The sequence below is a fragment of the Anolis carolinensis genome, chromosome 1 (genome assembly GCF_035594765.1).
Source record: "Anolis carolinensis isolate JA03-04 chromosome 1, rAnoCar3.1.pri, whole genome shotgun sequence".
In the NCBI taxonomy this organism is placed as follows: Eukaryota; Metazoa; Chordata; class Lepidosauria; order Squamata; family Dactyloidae; genus Anolis; species Anolis carolinensis.
The window spans coordinates 7564791-7583464 of record NC_085841.1 but is presented as its reverse complement, the minus strand read 5'-3'; the positions used below and the strand labels follow the sequence as shown (position 1 = coordinate 7583464).

Genomic DNA, 18674 nt, shown 5'->3' with positions numbered 1-18674 from the left:
TTCTCCTACCCTGGACTTTCCACGGACATATAAACCTCACTAGCCTAGTTTCCAACAGACCTCACAACATCTGAGGATGTGGGCGAAATGTCAGGAGAGAATGTTTCTGGAAGGTGGCCATACAGCCCAGAAAAGTCACAGCAACCCAGTGATTCTGGCCATGAAAGCCTTCGACAACACAAGATCTCGGCTGTTTTCTACAACCTGTTGGTGACCCCTGTTCTTTATTTTCCCACAGGTCACAGCTATGCAGAAGACACACTTCAATGCCAGGCAAAGAAGGGCACATGCTACCCAACAATTTGCCCGGCACAGAAGATTGATAAGGGGACCTGTTATGGAGGATCTCAACTTTGCTGTGTTGGTGAGCTGGCAGTGAGCTAGTGGCTGATGCATTGATGGGATAGGTATATCCGGGGCAAAGTTTTTTTCAGAGGGAGTTTGTCTTTGCCTTCCTCACGCAGATCAAATCTCCATTGCTCAGTGTAGCTGCTGGGTTTTGAGGTGGGTAAAGGGGAGCATTTGGAGTCATGCCAGGATTGCCATCATAATCCTGAATATCAACAGTTATAAATGGACTTCTCCAGTGTAGACCTTTGGAACTGCTCAATAGGATGTCTAACAGCATCACTACAGTAGAGTCTCACTTATCCAACACTCGCTTATCCAACGTTCTGGATTATCCAACACATTTTTGTAGTCAATGTTTTCAATGCATTGTGATATTTTGGTGCTAAATTTGTAAATACAGTAATTACAACATAGCATTACTACGTATTGAACTACTTTTTCTGCCAAATTTGTTGTATAACATGATGTTTTGGTGCTTAATTTGTAAAATCATAATGTAATTTGATGTTTAATAGGCTTTTCCTTAATGCCTCCTTATTATCCAACATATTTGCTTATCCAACATTCTGCCGGCCCGTTTATGTTGGATAAGTGAGACTCTACTGTATTTCCTTTGTTACTATTGTTTTGGTCAGTGTAAACTCGTATAATGTAATGTAACTGCATTGTACTGCATTATATGACTCTAAAAAGGTAAAGTTAAGTCCAGTCATATCCAACTCTTGGAGTTGGTGCTTATCTCCATTTCTAAGCCGAAGAGCCAGCATTGTCCATAGACACCTCCAAGGTCATGTAGCCAGCATGAGTATTTATTTATTTATTTATTTATTTATTTCTGGTATTTCTACCCCGCCCTTCTCCCCTGGGAGACTCAGGGCGGCTTACAAATTGACTACATTGAGCGCCATTACCTTCCCACCGGAGTGGTACCTATTGATCTTCTCACATTTGCATGTTTTTGAACTGCTCGGGCTGTCAGAAGCTGGAGCTAACAGCAGGTGCTCACTCTGCTCCCCGGATTCGAACCTGCGACCTTTCGGTCTGCATGTTCAGTAGCTCAGCACTTTAAGACACTGTGCCACCGGGGGCTCCTTTATATGAGTCTACATTGACCATATACGGCCTGGCAGTATGGATGGAGCTTCGCTCTCTAGTGCAGAATAAATTGTTTTTCAGCAATCCAAGCTGGCTCTTAGCACTCATGGCCTTCTGTTTTTCTCTCCAGATTGCCCTTCATACTTCCTCTCTTATGTAGGGAATGGGGGTTACTGCCCACCCAAACTTGGCCTGAGAACTGCTGTCAAAATTCTGCTTAACCTCTCCAACTTTTTGGAAACATCATGAGAAGACCGCACCAAGAGTTCTCAAAAGACAAGCAGAATGGAGGCCCTCAGGGAAGAACCAAACCCTCCTCTCAAAAAGGTGACTATCCGGTGACCATGGATGGAGACAACCAAGTTCACCTCGAACATTAGTACTCGGATGAGACAACGATTCAGAACATTACTTGGAAAATTAATATGTTCCTTATGTTCATGACATTTGGTCTTTCTGTTGTTGTTCTTCATTGTTATGTTGTTGAAAACTGATATAGATTGTACAATATTTGCACTTTTGCAGTGGCCGTTAGAGGTTCTTATATCTTTAAGGCAATGAACCAAATCCAGGTTTTAGTCTGAACTTTAAAGGAGTGGTCTAAGATGCCGCAACCATTTGGGAAATAAGGCTTAACACCTTGGATCCCTTTGAAGATCATACTAAAATCTAGAGTAAATATAGCCCCCTTCTACACTGCCATATAATCCAGTTCAAATCAGATAATCTGGATATCATTATCATGGCAGGTTCAGAGGGAGAGATGAGATCCGACCTTCGCCCTGACTTGTTGATGAGTCTCACCTTCCACTCATCAGTCAAACCACTTGTGTTTCTGCAAAGTAGCACTGACAAAGTGACACTTCACGCCGTTGATTATCTGCTGATCCTAGCGATACTAGGCTTTATTTATATACAAGGCTATTTACAACTCCAATCACCATAACACTCCGGGCACATGTTCCCCCAGCAAGGGAAAAGCATGGCATGTCTGTTCAGCACAGCTGAGTCTGTTATCAGAAACAAGTCCTCCCAATATTCCCCAGTCTATGATGAATGCTCCATCCATGTAGTTGAAACGGAAGTCTTGACTCACTATCAATCAGGGCTGGCATGCAGTTAACTCCTCTGCTGCTGGAAAGCTTGCGGGAACACAGATGCACAATCCAAGCAGCAAACATTTGATCTAACATTTCACTCTATAATAAACAAATCACACTGACAATTATATGGCAGTGTAGAAGAAGCCATAGAATCCAGCAGCCACTACCATGCTCTGACTTTTCAATTACTTAAAAAAAAAAAACCTTAGGATAGATAAGAGAATGGGATAAAACTTGGAAACCCCTTTTGGAAGTAACTTTTAAATTCTAGTAAACCAACTTTGGGACCTTCCACACAGCCCTGTAACCCAGAATATCAAGGCAGAAAATCCCACAATATCTGCTTTGAACTGGGTTATCTGAATCCACACTGCCATATTCCAATTCAAAGCAGATATTGTGGGATTTTATTTAGATGTGGAAGGCAGCGGCCTTTGTCTCGTGACATTATTTCTGAAAAGGGACTCCAAGTAGTTTGGTGATGTCCCAGGAATATTTTTGTATGAAAGTGTGTGTGTGTGTGTGTGTGTGTGTGTGTGTGTGTGTATCAGCTGCTAGAAAAGTGATGTCAGTTAACACGACATTCTCACATAATCTCCCTAAATACACGCAATTCAATGCAGAGGAATGACTGAAATCAATTTGTTATTTTATTTTTCTCTTTCCTGGATGCAGTGTTCTTTGGAAGCCTATTTAGACCAGGTTAATGGCCTTTTGGGCTTCCTTCATGTGAATAAATAGAAGTTCACTTTTTGAATAATAAGAATTATACGTCACGGAGGGTGAAGAAGGGGTATCAGGATTTTAGGAATACTTAGGGGGGGTCATTTGGAGGACCTAGAAGATGCCTAAGGATCCTATATTTCATTAGATGTGAGTAAATGAAACCATGGATACTAATACCATGACAAAGGAGTCATACTGTATGATGAATTCATGAATCTTGAATCCAAGGGTGCATCTGCACTGCAGAATGAATGTGGATTTTTACACCTCTTCAAGTGCTATGGTTCAATGTTGTGAAATCCTGGAAGTTGTAGTTATACAAGGTTTTTGGCCTTCTCTATGTAAGAGCACTAGTGCCTCGTCAAATTACAAACCCCAAGATTCCATAGTATTGAATCATGGCAATCAACGTGGAATCAATTTGCATTCATTAGACAACGTAGATGCACCCAAGTCACACTTCAGATAAATACACAGTACTTTTTAGCATCTGAATTTTTTAATATCAATGGTATTTAATTCTGTTTAATGTTTGTATATTTAAATTGTATTGAAATGCTTTTAATGTAAGCTGCTTTGAGTCTCCTTGAGGATGAAAAAGCGGATGTAAATAAAATTATTATTATTATCATTGTTATTCATTGTTATTATTATTGCATATTACAGCATGGCAGGAGGCAAGACTGCCTTTGTGGTTAGACTTGATGGCCCATGTGGTCTCTTCCAACTCCATGATTCTATTATTCAATTATCTATTCAACTCTCATTGAGAGGTGGCTCTCCGTAGTCAACGTGCTTGCCAACTTTCCAAATATGACAAATGTTCTTTCCATCCTTTGTAGGTGAATATTCTAGGGGTTTTATTGCATGATGCCACTATCCTACAACATTCACATGATCAGGGCTAGTGGTATTTTTAGTAGTAGTAGTAGTAATATTTATATCCACTTTTTCTATACCAAAAGATACCCAATCTGGATCTACATAGTAAAAGTAAAGATAAAGGTATAGGTAGGTATAGGTTTTCCCCTGACATTAAGTCTAGTTGTGTCCAACTAGACTTCTCTCTATTTCTCATCTGTTTCTAAACCGAAGAGCCAGCCTTGTCCGTAGACACCTCCTAGGTCATGTGGCTGGTATGACTGCATGGAGCACCATTACATTCCTACTGGAGTGATACCTATTGATCTACTCACATTTACATGTTTTTGAACGGCTAGGTTGGCAGAAGCTGGGGCTAACAGTGGGAGCTCACCCCACCCCCCAGATGCGAACCACTGACCGTTCAGTCAGCAAGTTTAGCAGCACAGTGGTTTAACTGGCTGCACCACCGGCTTTACACTGCCCTATATCCTAGCATATAATTCCAGATTATTTCCTTATCCCAGATTATCTGGCTGTGTAGACTCATATAATCCAGTTCAATGCAAATAATCTGGAATCGGATCCTGGAATATAGGGCAGTGTAGATCCAGCCCTACTGAGCTGATGATCCTTCGTATTGCACCTCTCCAAGCATTGCACAACTGAAATACATCAATCATCTGAGTTTCCATGGTCGCAATTCCAGTTTAGTGCGTAGCTCTGCCCTTCCATAGTTCTTCTGCTCCAGGGTTTTTAAATCTAGTAAAAAAATATTGACAAAAATAAAATAAAATATTTACCGTATATACTCGAGTATAAGCCGACCCGAATATAAGCCGAGGCACCTAATTTTACCACAAAAAAAACTGGGAAAACACTGACTCCAGTATAAGCCGAGGGTGGTAAATTTCAGAAATAAAAATAGATACCAATAAAATTACATTAATTGAGCCATCAGTAGGTTAAATGTTTTTGAATATTTACATCAAGCTCAAATTTAAGATAAGACTGTCCAACTCTGATCAAATCATTATTCTCATCTTCTTCAGTGTAAATGTGCTTATGTATCCATTTAATAATAATAGAGTGAAATAATACATATAATAATAATAATAATAAATAATACAGGAAAATAATACAAGTAATATTAAATAGAGTAAAATAATAAATGCAATAATACTAATAAGACCAGAGTGAAATAATAAATGTAATAATAATAATAATAATAATAATAATAATAATAATAATAATAGAGTAAAATAAATGTAATAGTAGCAACAATAATAGAGAAAAATAATAAATGTAATAATACCAATAATAATAGAGAAAATAATAACTGTACCATATATTTTCGAGTATAAGCTGACCCAAATATAAGCCAACTAGGACCCTCACCCGAGTATAAGCCGAGGGGGGCTTTTTCAGTCTTAAAAAAAGGGCTGAAAAACTAGGCTTATACTCAAGTATATACAGTATTTTACTACATGGGGAGAGTAGGATAGGTGCAGCACCAAGGCACAATCAGAACCTATTAATGAATTTTGTCTGTCAATAGCATCATGCAATAGAAACCATCACCAAAGGTGACAGTTCTACTTCAATGACACCTCTATGCAAGAAAGTCCTTGGAAAGTTTATAACTACTCATTAGTTCCTTCAGTATATCATTTGATTCACGTGGATTATAGAAATGGGAAACATATTCCCAGATATCCAAGTGGCTGCACAATGTCGGTATTGCCACAAGGGTAACATAGTACAACTGTAACTTAATTATGTCAGTATATCTTCCTTTCATGTGAGAACAATGTAGATCTATTTGCGCAACTGTTTGCCCAATGGAACCTGCTTCTATGGGGAAAAATGAATTAAAACAATGCCACATTCCAGATGCTTCACATGACTTGCTTTGACCAATAGAGAAGCTGGGCACACTCTCTCTGTAATGTTCTATCCATTGGGAGAACAATGGCATTTTCCCCCTGCCTCGTATGTTGATGGCCAAAGAACATCATGAACAGGATTTACATTCTTCAATCCATTCCTTCTCCAACCTTGACAGCTGTTTAAAAGCCATTGATCTCACATGCATTTTGAGCAGCCATAATTCAACTCCCGGCCATGAGGATCTGTAATCTCTTGGTTGGTGTCATTTTTGCTGTCACACTCATCTCTTTAGGTAAGAGGAAAACAAAGGTTATGCTCAGAGGGTAACTTTCACTGGTATGAACAGACTCTCAGTTAGGTCCAGTTCAGTAACTGACAGGATATAAGGCAGGGGTCCTCAAACTTTTTAACTGGAAGGCCGATTCACAGTCCCTCAGACTGTTGGGGGACCGGACTAGGATGAAATAGTCCAAAATTAGGATTATTTTTGTGTGCCTTCAAGTCATTTCAGACTTAGGTCAACCCTAAGTCTAAGGTTTAGGACAGAGGCCAGGTAAGTGACCTTGGAGGGCTGCATCTGGCCCATGGGCCTTAGTTTGGGGACCCCTGATCTATACGATCTCATAAGACCATAAATAAGCAAAGAGACCTCCAAAGACCATCTAGTTGATCTTATAAGACCATCAGTAAGAAAAGGGACCCTCAAAGGCCATCCAGATGATCTCATAAGGTCATCAGAAAACTATAGGTAAGGAAAGGGGCCATCCAAAAGCCATCTAGACAATCTCATAAAACTATAGGTAAGGAAAGAGACCTCCAAAAGCCATCTAGATGGTCTCATAATGCCGTAGCTAAGCAAAGAAACCTTCAAAGACCATCTAGACAATCTCATAAGGCCATAAGTAAGTAAAGAGACATCCAAAAACCAGGTAAACTTAGGTCAACCCTAAGTCTAAAGTTTAGGACAGGGGCTAGGTCAATGACCTTGGAGGGTCACATCTGGCCCATGGGCCTTAGTTTGGGGACCCCTGATCTAGATGGTATCATAAGACCATCGGTAAGGAAAGGGACCCTCAAAAGCCATCTAGATAGTTTCATAAGACCATAGGTAAGGAAAGGGCCCCTCAAAGGCCATCTAGACAATCTCATAAAATCATAGGTAAGGAAAGGGATCCTCAAAGGCCATCTAGATGGTTTCATGGGACCATAGGTAAGGAAAGTGACCTCCAAAAGCCATCTAGATGGTCTCATATAGGCTGTAGCTAAGCAAAGAGACCTTCCAAGTCCATCTAGACCATAAGGTAAGCAAAGAGACCTCCAAAGACCAGGTAGACTTAGGTCAACCCTAAATCTAAAGTTTAGGACAGGGGCCAGGTCAATGACCTTGGAGGGCCGCATCCGGCCCATGGGCCTTAGTTTGGGGACCCCTGATATAAGGCATGCTTATCAAATTTGGGGATGATACCAAATTGGGAGGGATATCCAGTACCCCATAGGACAGGATCAAAATCCAATATGACCATCATGGATTAAAGAGCTGGGCCAAAATTAACAAAATGAATTCCAACAGGGAGAAAATTATGGTATTTCACTTAGGTAACAAAAATGAAATTCACAAATATCAGATGGGTGACACCTGGCCTGAAACCAGTCCATGTGAAAGGGATCTGCCATATAATCCAGATTCTGAATCCATATTATCTGCTTTGAACTGGATTATATAGCAGTGTAGACTCATATAATCCATTTCAAATCAGATAATCTGGATTCAGAAACTGGATTATATGACAATGTAAATCCAGCCTTAGGAGACCATAAACTGGAGATGAATCAAAAGCAGTTTTAAAAAGCCAATGCAGTTCTAGGCTCCATCAATAGTATAATAGTCTTATCAAGTGAAGTCTTTGGTAAAACCTCAGCTGGAATAATCCTGTCTCCAATCTTGGGCAAAAAAATTCAAGCGGATATGGGCAAGCTTAAATGTGTCCAGAGATGAACGACCAAAATGATTAAAGGTTTGGAAGCTAAGTCATTTGAGGAGCAACTGAGGGAGCCGGATAATGTTTATCTTGGAGAAGAGAAGGTTAAGAAGGGACATGATAGACATGTTTAAATATTTGAAAGGACGTCACATTGAAAAGGTGAAAAGCTTATTTTCTGCTGCTTGACGCAATGGAGCAATGGATTCAAATTGCAGGTAAAGAGATTCCACCTAAACATTAGAAGAACGTCCTGAATGTAAGAGCTATTCAGCAGTGGAATATGCTGCCTGGGAAATCAGTGGCATCTCCTTTTCTGGAAATTATAAAGCAAAGGCTGTGTAGCAAGCATGGGCAAACTTCAACCCTACAGGTGTTTTGGACTTCAATGCTTACAATTCCCAAAAGCCTACCAATGGTTAGGAATTGTGGGAGTTGAAGTCCAAAACATTTGGAGGGCCAAAGTTTGCCCCTGCCTGCTCTATAGCCAACTATTAGGATTGCTTTGTGTGTTTGGGACAGGGTTTGGGGCAGGATGGCCCTTATGATCTCTTCCAACTTTATGCTTTTATTATTTTATGAATTCCAATTAACCTGGATTAAACTGGGGGCATATCTACACTGATGACTTAGATTGGATGGGCCCCAGATCAGCTCCATGGCAGCCAAATGCTGTGTGGAGCTGATTGGGGGTAACATCCCCTTCATGCAGCCTTGTCCTCTGTTAATACTCATATTCCGGCCTTCTACTTTGGGCCAGTATGAACAGTTGGGCCAGTTCCAGAACAGAATCAGCTGCAACTGTTCTCACTGCTTTCCTATGTTTCCAAGGCTCAGGTGACCTGGGGACGGGCGGATACCATCCCCTCCATTCTCTATGTCATGGCAGTTTTCATCTGTGATGTGGATACTACCTATCTGCAGGTGATTATCTGATGTTGACGGGGGTGACGGGATGATCAAGGAAGAAAGGGAGAAAGGAGAAGGCAATATCTCCCCCTCCCTAGCCCTCATCGTGCCAATGTCACTCTAAGCCTCTGCTTTTCAAATAAGACTCTTTAGCTCAACGTTTAGGCCGGGCTGTGGCGCAGGTTGGTTAGCAGCCAGCCGCAACAAATCACTCTGACCAAGAGGTCATGAGTTCAAGGCCAGCCCGTGCCTGCGTCTGTCTCTGTCTCTGTTCTATGTTATGGCATTGAATGTTTGCCTTATATGTGCAATGTGATCCGCCCTGAGTCCCCTCCGGGGGTGAGAAGGGTGGAATATAAATGCTATAAATAAATAAATAAATAAATAAACGTTGAGGTGATAAAAAAAATGGCAACAGTAAAGGGTTTCTGACTATCCCCATTTACACAACCAGTTAGCAGCAACATGACTCTGCAGTGGACTCTGCAGAAAATGCTTCAGCTGTACTCCACAACAAAAGGAAAATCACCCTGTTTAGCAAGCCTTTCAGATGCTGATTTGTTATCAGTAAATGTTTGGTTTCTATCTCTATTTGATAAAACTATATACTTGGAGTCCTACAAAAATATTATTGTGCAGAAAAGAAATCACGATTGGATGGATTTGAAGAAATCCCGCTCTAGTTGCCAGCTGACAGGTAGGACCTATGTCACAGCCTGACGCACAATTCAACAATAGATTCAGTCGTCCAGCTGTACTTGGGACTAGTTAATAACATTACATCACATTGGATCTCAATTTGGTTCATAGCCACTAGATCAGTGGTTCCCAACCTGTGGTCCAGAGACCATCAGTGATCTCCAAGAACAAAAATATGGTCCGCAGCCATTAATAAACTGTTGCCTCGAAACCACATGGCAATGAGAGCGACTGGTCTCGTGAAACTTTCTTATAGTGCCAAGGCAACTGGGATGTTGGGAGGGGAGAGGCTGGCTACCCACAAAATATTACTACTACCACATCAGTTCTAGATTATTACATATGGTTTTCTGTAGGTGAGCAGATGGTGACTACTGGATGGCAAATGTTCTGTATCAGAAACTAGAGCTGATGTGGTCTATCCAATGCAATTTTCTGAATCAGCACTCCAAATAACCAAACCAAATCTAAAGTTGACCAAAAACTAATTTGTAATCCTTTTGGTACTAATGTTGGAGAGTGGTCCCTGGTCAAGTAGTCCCTGATTTTTTTAAAAAAAGGTTAGGAACCACTGGACTAGATAATATAATCAGTTATCCACATTTGCTGTGTTTGTAGACAAAGATTACCTGTGAAAGTGGAATATCATGAATAAAGAAACTGCTAATTTTTAAACCTCAGAGACCATCTCTCTATGAATTTCTAGGCTTCCCAGCACAACACTACAGTCAACCTCTGCTAGAAATCACATTGATGGGTCTAGAGTCTTCCTTCATGATTGGAGGAAGATGACTATAGAGTCCCACTGCAGAACTTCGATATGCTGAGAGAGAACATTTAAAATCAGATCCAAGAATAATCAAATCCACAATAGTCAGCATCACAAATGTAGAGGGATGACTCTATATGAATACTATTACCACAAAAGTGTTTGATAACCACATTGATCATTGATCCACACGCACTTTGCTGCATTGGTGATCAGTGCAAGCATTGTATAATACAAGGACAACATAACTTTCCTGCCAGCTGTTTGGGATACACTGCAATGATGTGGGATTTTGAATCATCCCTAAAAACAATAAATTCACTCTGAGTTTTTTCCTGAACTTTAAAATACGTAGCTAGCTGTCCAAGAAGGTGAAATTGCTCAAAACCTTGGACAGCCCCTTTAATTATTATTATTATTATTATTATTATTATTATTATTATTATTATTATTATTATTATTATCAACACAACAACGTTGTATGGCACAGCAAACAAGATAGATATGCTGGATTTCGTTTCGCAAAACCACAAGTCGAACACTTCCCAAGTGTCTAGGACTGTGTGATGTATTTTCTGATGATGTGTGCAGATCCCAGTAGGGTGGCCTTTTGCAGTTGGCAGATGGTGATTTTGTCAATGTCTATTGTTTCCAAATGCCGGCTGAGATCTTTTGGCACAGCACCCAGTGTGCCCATCACCACCGGGACCACCTGTACTGGTTTCTGCCAGAGTCTTTGAAGTTCAATCTTGAGGTCCTGATAGCGGCTGAGTTTTTCCTGTTGTTTTTCATCTATGCGACTGTCACCTGGGATGGCAACATCAATGATCCAAACCTTGTTCTTTTCTACAACTGTGATGTCTGGTGTGTTGTGTTCCAGAACTTTGTCAGTCTGGATTCGGAAGTCCCACAGTATCTTTGCATGTTCATTTTCCAATACTTTTGCAGGTTTGTGATCCCACCAGTTCTTTGCTGCTGGGAGGTGGTACTTGAGGCATAAGTTCCAATGAATCATTTGGGCCACATAGTTGTGCCTCTGTTTGTAGTCTGTCTGTGCGATTTTCTTACAGCAGCTGAGGATATGATCAATGGTTTCGTCGGTTTCCTTGCACAGTCTGCATTTTGGGTCATCAGCTGATTTTTCAATCTTGGCCTTAATTGCATTTGTTCTGATGGCTTGCTCCTGGGCTGCAAGGATCAGGCCTTCTGTCTCCTTCTTCAGGGTCCCATTCGTGAGCCAGAGCCAGGTCTTCTCCTTATCAGCTTTTCCTTCAATTTTGTCAAGGAACTTTCCATGCAGTGTTTTGTTGTGCCAGCTGTCAGCTCTAGTTTGTAGTGCGGTTTTCTTGTACTGGTTTTTTGTCTGCTGTGTTTTGAGGAGTTTCTGATTTTTGACTTCAATCAAAGCAGGTTCTTCACTTTGCTTGACATATTCTGCCAGGGCATGTTCTTCTTCTTTGACTGCTTGCTTTACTTGTAAGAGTCCTCTGCCCCCTGATCTTCTAGGCAGATATAGCCGGTGCGAGGGTGCAGTGAATGATGAATGGTCATGAGTTTTCTTGTTTTTCTGTCCAAATTGTCCAGTTCCACCTGTGTCCAATTTATAATGCCAGCAGTATATCTTATGACAGGTATGGCCCAGGTGTTTATGGCCTTGATGGTGTTGCCTCCATTGAGCTTGCTTTTGAGAATTTTTCTGACCCTTTGTGTGTATTCTTTGCTGACCACAGTTTTCACATGTTCATGCTTGATGTTGTCCAGCTGTAGTATGCCCAGATATTTATAGGCCTCTGGCTGGTGACACTTTATTGTTTGGCCATTGGGCATATTTATGCCCTCACTTTCAATGATTTTTCCCTTCTTCAATGCCACTGTCGAACATTTGTCCAAACCAAACTCCATGTTGATATCAGTGCTAAAAATTCGGACAGTGTTGGTCAGAGACTGGATTTCAGTTTCCGTTTTCCCATATAGCTTCAGGTCATCCATGTACATCAAATGTGAAATTTTGTGAGAATTCTTAGATATTTGATAGCCGAGATTTGTTTTTTGTAAGATTGTTGACAGAGGGATCATGGCAATAATGAAAAGCAGAGGGGACAATGAATCTCCCTGGAAAATTCCTCTCCTGATGTTGACAAGTCCATAGCTTTCATTTCCAACAAACAGTTCAGTTTTCCAGTGCTCCATCATGTTTTCAATGAAGGTGCCAACTGTTTTACAAATCCCGATGGCGTCCAGGCACTTGATGATCCAGCTGTGTGGGAGTGAGTCAAAGGCCTTTTTGTAGTCAATCCACGTCATGTGAAGATTAGCTTTTCGGCTCTTACAGTTCTCCAGAATCATTTTGTCAATCAATAACTGGTCTTTTGTGCCCCTGCTTTTCCGTTTGTTGCCTTTCTGTTCATCTGGTAAGATGTTTTTTTCTTCAAGATAGTCTTGAATTCTGTCAGCTATGATGCCAGTCAGTAGTTTAAACATAGTGGGCAGACACGTTATTGGCCTGTAGTTTCCTGGTGCTGCTCCTTTTGCTGGATCCTTTTGTATCAGGTATGTTCTTCCAGTTGTTAGCCATTCACTGATACTTCCTTTCTGCAGCATCTCATTGAATTGTTGGGCCATTTTTCCATGTAAACTAATCAGATGTTTGAGCCAAAATCCATGAAGTTGATCACTACCAGGCGATGTCCAGTTCTTGACTTTTTGCACTCGTTTGCTGATCAATTCAGTTGTTATTTCCATCAGTTCCATTTTGTTCTGTGAGAATTTTCCTTCAAACTCCTTTATCCACCCAGCGTTTTTGTTGTAGTTTTTATTATTTTCCCAAAGTTCTTTCCAGAACTTTGTTGTTGCAGTTTTCTCTGGCTTTATGGTTACTGTGTCTGTTGTTTGGTTCAGACTCTGGTAGAACCGTCTTTGGTCTGATTGAAACAGTTGATTTTGTCTGTACTGGATGATTCTGGCTTCATACCTTTCAATTTTTCTGGCTGTTGCTGTAATTTGTTCTTTCACGATTTCCAAAGCTTCTTCAATTTTTCTGGTGTTCAGCCAGTACTTTCGGATCAGGTATTGCTTGATTTTGTCATTCTTCAGTTTCCTCTCTTTCATATTTTTCAGGTTACTTGCATCTGATCTAAGTTTCTTGATTTTCAACTCTAGCCTGACCTTCCACTTTGGTTTTCCAGTCGATTTTCTTTGGAGCTGCCTTGGTTGTAGGAGCCCAAGTTCTTCTGTTACTATCACTGCTGCACTGTAGGCAAACTGGTATGTTTGTTCAATTGATGTTATTTGGACAGTGGAGAGTGCTGCATTCACATCTTTCATGAGAGGCGCCAGGTGTCTCTTGGGCACTGTTTTTAGAGTTGGGAGCCGCTGTCTTATTGCATTTGCTGCAGCATGAGCCATGATCTTATCCTTGAGCTCTTGTTGTCTTGCTGTCAAGGTTCCTGGTGGTTCAACGGGTGTTTCAAGTGCTGGTTCCTCAAATTCTTGCAAAAGCGCCACACTTTCTTCTGGTTCAATCTGTTCCACCATTCCAAGTGTTGCTGGAGTCTCTGCTGCTGTCTGTGCTGTGGTCTGATGGTAATCTACTTTGCAAATTTTCTGGATTTCTTCGAGTTCAACTTCACTGAACACTTTGTTTCTGATTATGAATCTTCGTTGGTCAGCCAGTCGGGGTTCTGTTATCTGTGAGTCAGGGTACTCTTGTTTCCATAGCTGATGCATCCTTTTTTGGTAGCCACGCCTTTGAGGTTCAGATTTGTAATAGCATTTCATAATTGTGCGGTTTTCTGGCATTGTATATTTTTGCCGCTTCTGTGACTGTTCATTTGGGGTTTGGTGATTCCGTAGCCCACTTGTCGATGGATGTCCAGAATCAGCAGCATCCACCGCGGTCCTTTTTATCCTGGGCGACGACCGAGCCAGTATAGACTTCGTTTGGGTTTGATTCTCCATAATGCTAATGGGTTAGGTGCTCTTAGTTCTGCTCCTCAGCTGAGGCCTCTCTGGCTTGGTTGGACCTGCCGGTAGTTACACTACCGCCAGCACAGCCCTCAGTCATCATTGGAGCAGCTAAGCCCCCCCACCACGTCAAGGTGGCACCTGCGGGGGGGTTATTATTATTATTATTATTATTATGACACAGCAAACAAGATAGATATGCTGGATTTCGTATCACAAAATCACAAGTCAAACACTTCCCAAGTGTCTAGGACTGTGTGATGTATTTTCAGATGATGCGTGCAGATCCCAGTAGGGTGCCCTTTTGCAGTTGGCAGATTGTGATTTTGTCAATGTCTATTGTTTCCAAACGCCGGCTGAGATCTTTTGGCACAGCACCCAATGTGCCAATCACCACCGGGACCACCTGCACTGGTTTCTGCCAGAGTCTTTGCAGTTCAATCTTGAGGTCCTGATAGTGGCTGAGTTTTTCCTGTTGTTTTTCGTCAATGCGACTGTCACCTGGGATGGCGACATCAATGATACAAACCTTTTTCTTTTCCACAACTGTGATGTCTGGTGTGTTGTGTTCCAGAACTTTGTCAGTCTGGATTCGGAAGTCCCACAGTTTCTTTGCGTGCTCATTTTCCAATACTTTTGCAGGTTTGTGATCCCACCAGTTCTTTACTGCCGGGAGGTGGTACTTGAGGCATAAGTTCCAATGAATCATTTGGGCCACATAGTTGTGCCTCTGTTTGTAGTCTGTCTGTGCGATTTTCTTACAGCAGCTGAGGATATGATCAATGGTTTTGTCGGTTTCTTATTATTTCTTACCCGCCTCTCCCCACAGCTCGCGGCAGGCCACAGGACAGTCAAAAATACATAAATATTATAAAAATCCTACAAACACAAATGCAGTTCCATTTTTTCATGTCAGGAGCAACTTGAGGAACTGCAAGTTGCTTCTGGTGTGAGAGAATTGACTGTCTGCAAGGATATTGCCCAGGGAATGCCTGGATGTTTTGATGTTCTACCATCCTTGTGTGAGACTTCTCCCATGTACTCGCATGGGGAACTGGAGCTGACAAAGGGAGCTCACCTGATCTCCCCGGATTCGAACCACTGACCTATCGGTCAGCAGTCCTGATGGCACAAGGATGTAACCCATTGTGCCATTGTAAAAGATACATATCAAAACATTTCTGTAAAATACACATAAAGGCTAAAACCTGGAACAGATTCATCATCCTATTGAAATAAAAGCCACCACAACCATTAATTCAATGTTATGGAATCGTGGAAGCATGCTGGTGCCTCACCAAACTACAAATCCCAGGATTCCACAACATTGAGCCACACCAGTTAAAATAGCATCAAATTGCATTATACAGTTTAGAAGGCTGAAGAATGGCTAATTATGACTGTTTTCCTTGGTTTAGGATCCAGTTTGAACTTACCTGTCAGGCTCTGCTGGAATAAAAAAGGAGTATGCCGGAATGTCCAATGCCTCTCCAATGAAGTAGAGATCAGTAACTGTCACCATCTGAGACTGAAATGCTGCCAAAAGAAGGACTGAGAGGAGTCAAAGCTATGGTGCTTCCCAAAATCTGGGCAGTTCAGAAACAGACTTCCTTACAGTTCTCCATTCTATCATGAAATAAGGAGGAAATTAGAATAGTGGTTTGGACCGTCTACTTTTCAGCTTAATCCAAAAGTGTCTGGGCACTGCTTTGTTTTTTAAAAATTATCTGATTAAAACAATGTACATACAGTCTTACCACTTGTTTGTGTGAAGTTTTTGTTGTACCAGTCTTGGGTTTTGGAAAAAGAAAAGTAGAAGACTGGGATGAGAAATGAATGCCTGCATTTTTAGAAAAATGAGCTTCGTCTTGCAAATGAGTCACTTCTGGCCCTCTACAACTCGGGCTTCTCTTCCTTTTGTTGTTGTTGTTGCCGCTGCTGCTGTTGATATTAATATTTCTGATTTATGGCGACCCTAAGATTGACCTATCATGGACTTTTCTTGGCAAGATTTGTTCAGAAGGGGATTGCATTTGCAGCTCAAAAATTGTGACTTGCCCAAAGTCACCATAGCTAGATGAGAATCCAAACACTGGTCTCCAGACCCGTCATCCAATGTTCAAACCATGGCACCATGTTGGCTTCCTTCTCTTACTTTTTAAATAAAGTTGTAAAGTATTTGTTCATTTCAGAGTTGAATCCTCTTTATCAGTCATTATATTTTAGTAGAAAAGGCAAAAATCTTTTTGGGCACATGAAGCAACCAACTCTGGTGCTGCCAAATTCTGGGACCTCTGAAAGGTCCAAAGGTTTCATTCTTTGGAAGGATAGAGTTTAACTGAAATTCCTTCCTGTTTTAAAGAAGGTTAATACTATCACATAAATTTACTTTGTGGGGCATGTTACTCATGTTTAATTTGTTTGCAGGGGTGGGTTGTCCAAATTGGATCAGACATTTATTCTTTGCAATGAAATGCTTCCCTTTCTACATTCTGGATCTCCCACCATTTTGTATCAATAACTCCAGATTCTAGTATTATGAGTTAACTTCAGTGTATGTTTTCTTTGCACTATGCCTATTTTTTTACACTGCTGGCATATTTTTTTGCCCTTTGCCCTGTTTACCAAGTTACTGAGCCCAGAACACCATTATCTTTATAGGAGAACAGTTCCTGCTCCTTATTTATTTATTTATTTATCTATTTATTCTGCCCTTCTCAGCCCGACGGGGACTCAGGGCGGATCACAATGCACATATACATGGCAAACATTCAATGCCATTAGACATACAACATATATTGTTGCAGCTGAGCCGTCACGATCTGCCCTTCCTCAGGAGACAGAGTTTGAATCAGAGTCTGATTCGGATTTCGGACCCATCCAGGACTTGGACCAAAACCCAATGGTTTGCAGGTGCCCGAAGTTGTGCTTACAGGGGGTCCGTTAATTGGAGAACATTCCGATGCTCAGTCAAGGTTGGTTTTGCCAGATGTTGTTGCAGGGGAGGATGTTGCTTTTGATCTGAGAGAATCTTTCATGAAGGAAAGGAGTCGAAGGGAGGGTGTGAGACGAAGCTGGCACTTGGCTCTCAGGTGCACTAATGAGTAACTTTCCCATGTGAAATTCTGCAGGTCCTAACTCTCACTGCCTTGTAGCCTTGAGAACTCCTTAAAGGTGCCTTGCTTCCTGTTCTCATTGCGGTGTCAACTTTGCCATCCATGGAAGAAGAATCTATGTTCCAGTACCTTGCTCCGTGCTTTGCTTCATGACTTCCAAGCTGAGTTTGTGCCTTGTGACTCTCAAGTATACCTTGCCTTGTTAACCTCAGTTCTACGATTCCTGAGTGGTTGCTTTCCATGTGGATTACAGTTTGTGGATTTCCAGTGTCTTGTTCCTGTTCCTTGCGACTTCTGACTGATCCTGTTTGGACGACATTTGCAGACTAACTCTGGCTTCTTGGTGAAACTAACGAGTTCCATTTGGGGATTACAATATTGAAAGAATTTATTAGACTTGCTTTTGAACAGTTAAGGACAATATATTATGGACTATTCTCTATATTGACTTTTAACGCTATTTGCTTGCATTTATATATCCTTCAATAAACCTCTTTGCTTATGATCCTGGCTCCAGTGTGGTTTTCAAGGTGCCCTCGCAACCTTGGGGTGTAACATATATAGACAGACACAGAAGCAATTTAACATCCCAGCTTCTGGCTTCATGAGGGTATGCTCGATTCTGGCCACAGGGGGAGCTGCCATTTCACCATCCACTTGTGACACTGAGTCATTAATGAGTACTTCCTCATTTCTCTGTATACTGCTGGAAGGTTTTATGGTGTCGTAAATTAGTTAAATTAGCCTCCCCGAATAAAGCGGTACATAAATTTCCTACTCAACCGATGCAACTGTTTTTTCGGGCTGTATAGGTCAACAGCAAGCTAGACTATTTAATGGTCAGGAGCTCACTCCAACCCGGGCTAGCTTCGAACTCATGACCTCTCAGTCAGTAGTGATTTATTGCAGCTGGCTACTAACCAGCTGTGCCACAGCCCAGTCCTTAATCAAATGTGAACATTTTTTTTCTATATCTTTGTCTTCTAGATCCAGCCATAAAGATCATGAGAAAGGATCAAGGGGGCTTTAGTAGACCACAAGTTGAACATGAGCCAATAGTGTGATGTGGCAGCTAAAAAGTCAATGCAATTCTATAATTCAACTATGAAAGTATAGTATCTAGAATGAAGGTGTAGCCATTCTATTCTTCCCTGGTAAGGCATCATCTAGAATCCTTTGTTCTAGGCACCAAAATTCAAGAAGGATATTGACA

At 41.2% G+C, this 18674-nt stretch overlaps 2 long non-coding RNA genes across 2 annotated transcripts in view; one reads left to right on the top strand and one right to left on the bottom strand.

Moving 5' to 3' along the window:
- LOC103280079 (uncharacterized) overlaps positions 1-18674 on the bottom strand; it is a 69091-nt gene that overhangs the window by 17200 nt on the left and 33217 nt on the right. The window lies entirely within an intron of this gene.
- On the top strand, positions 6093-16101 carry LOC134295984 (uncharacterized). The gene is made up of 2 exons (XR_010002519.1): positions 6093-6318; positions 15764-16101. It is a non-coding gene; the product is annotated as an uncharacterized LOC134295984 (long non-coding RNA).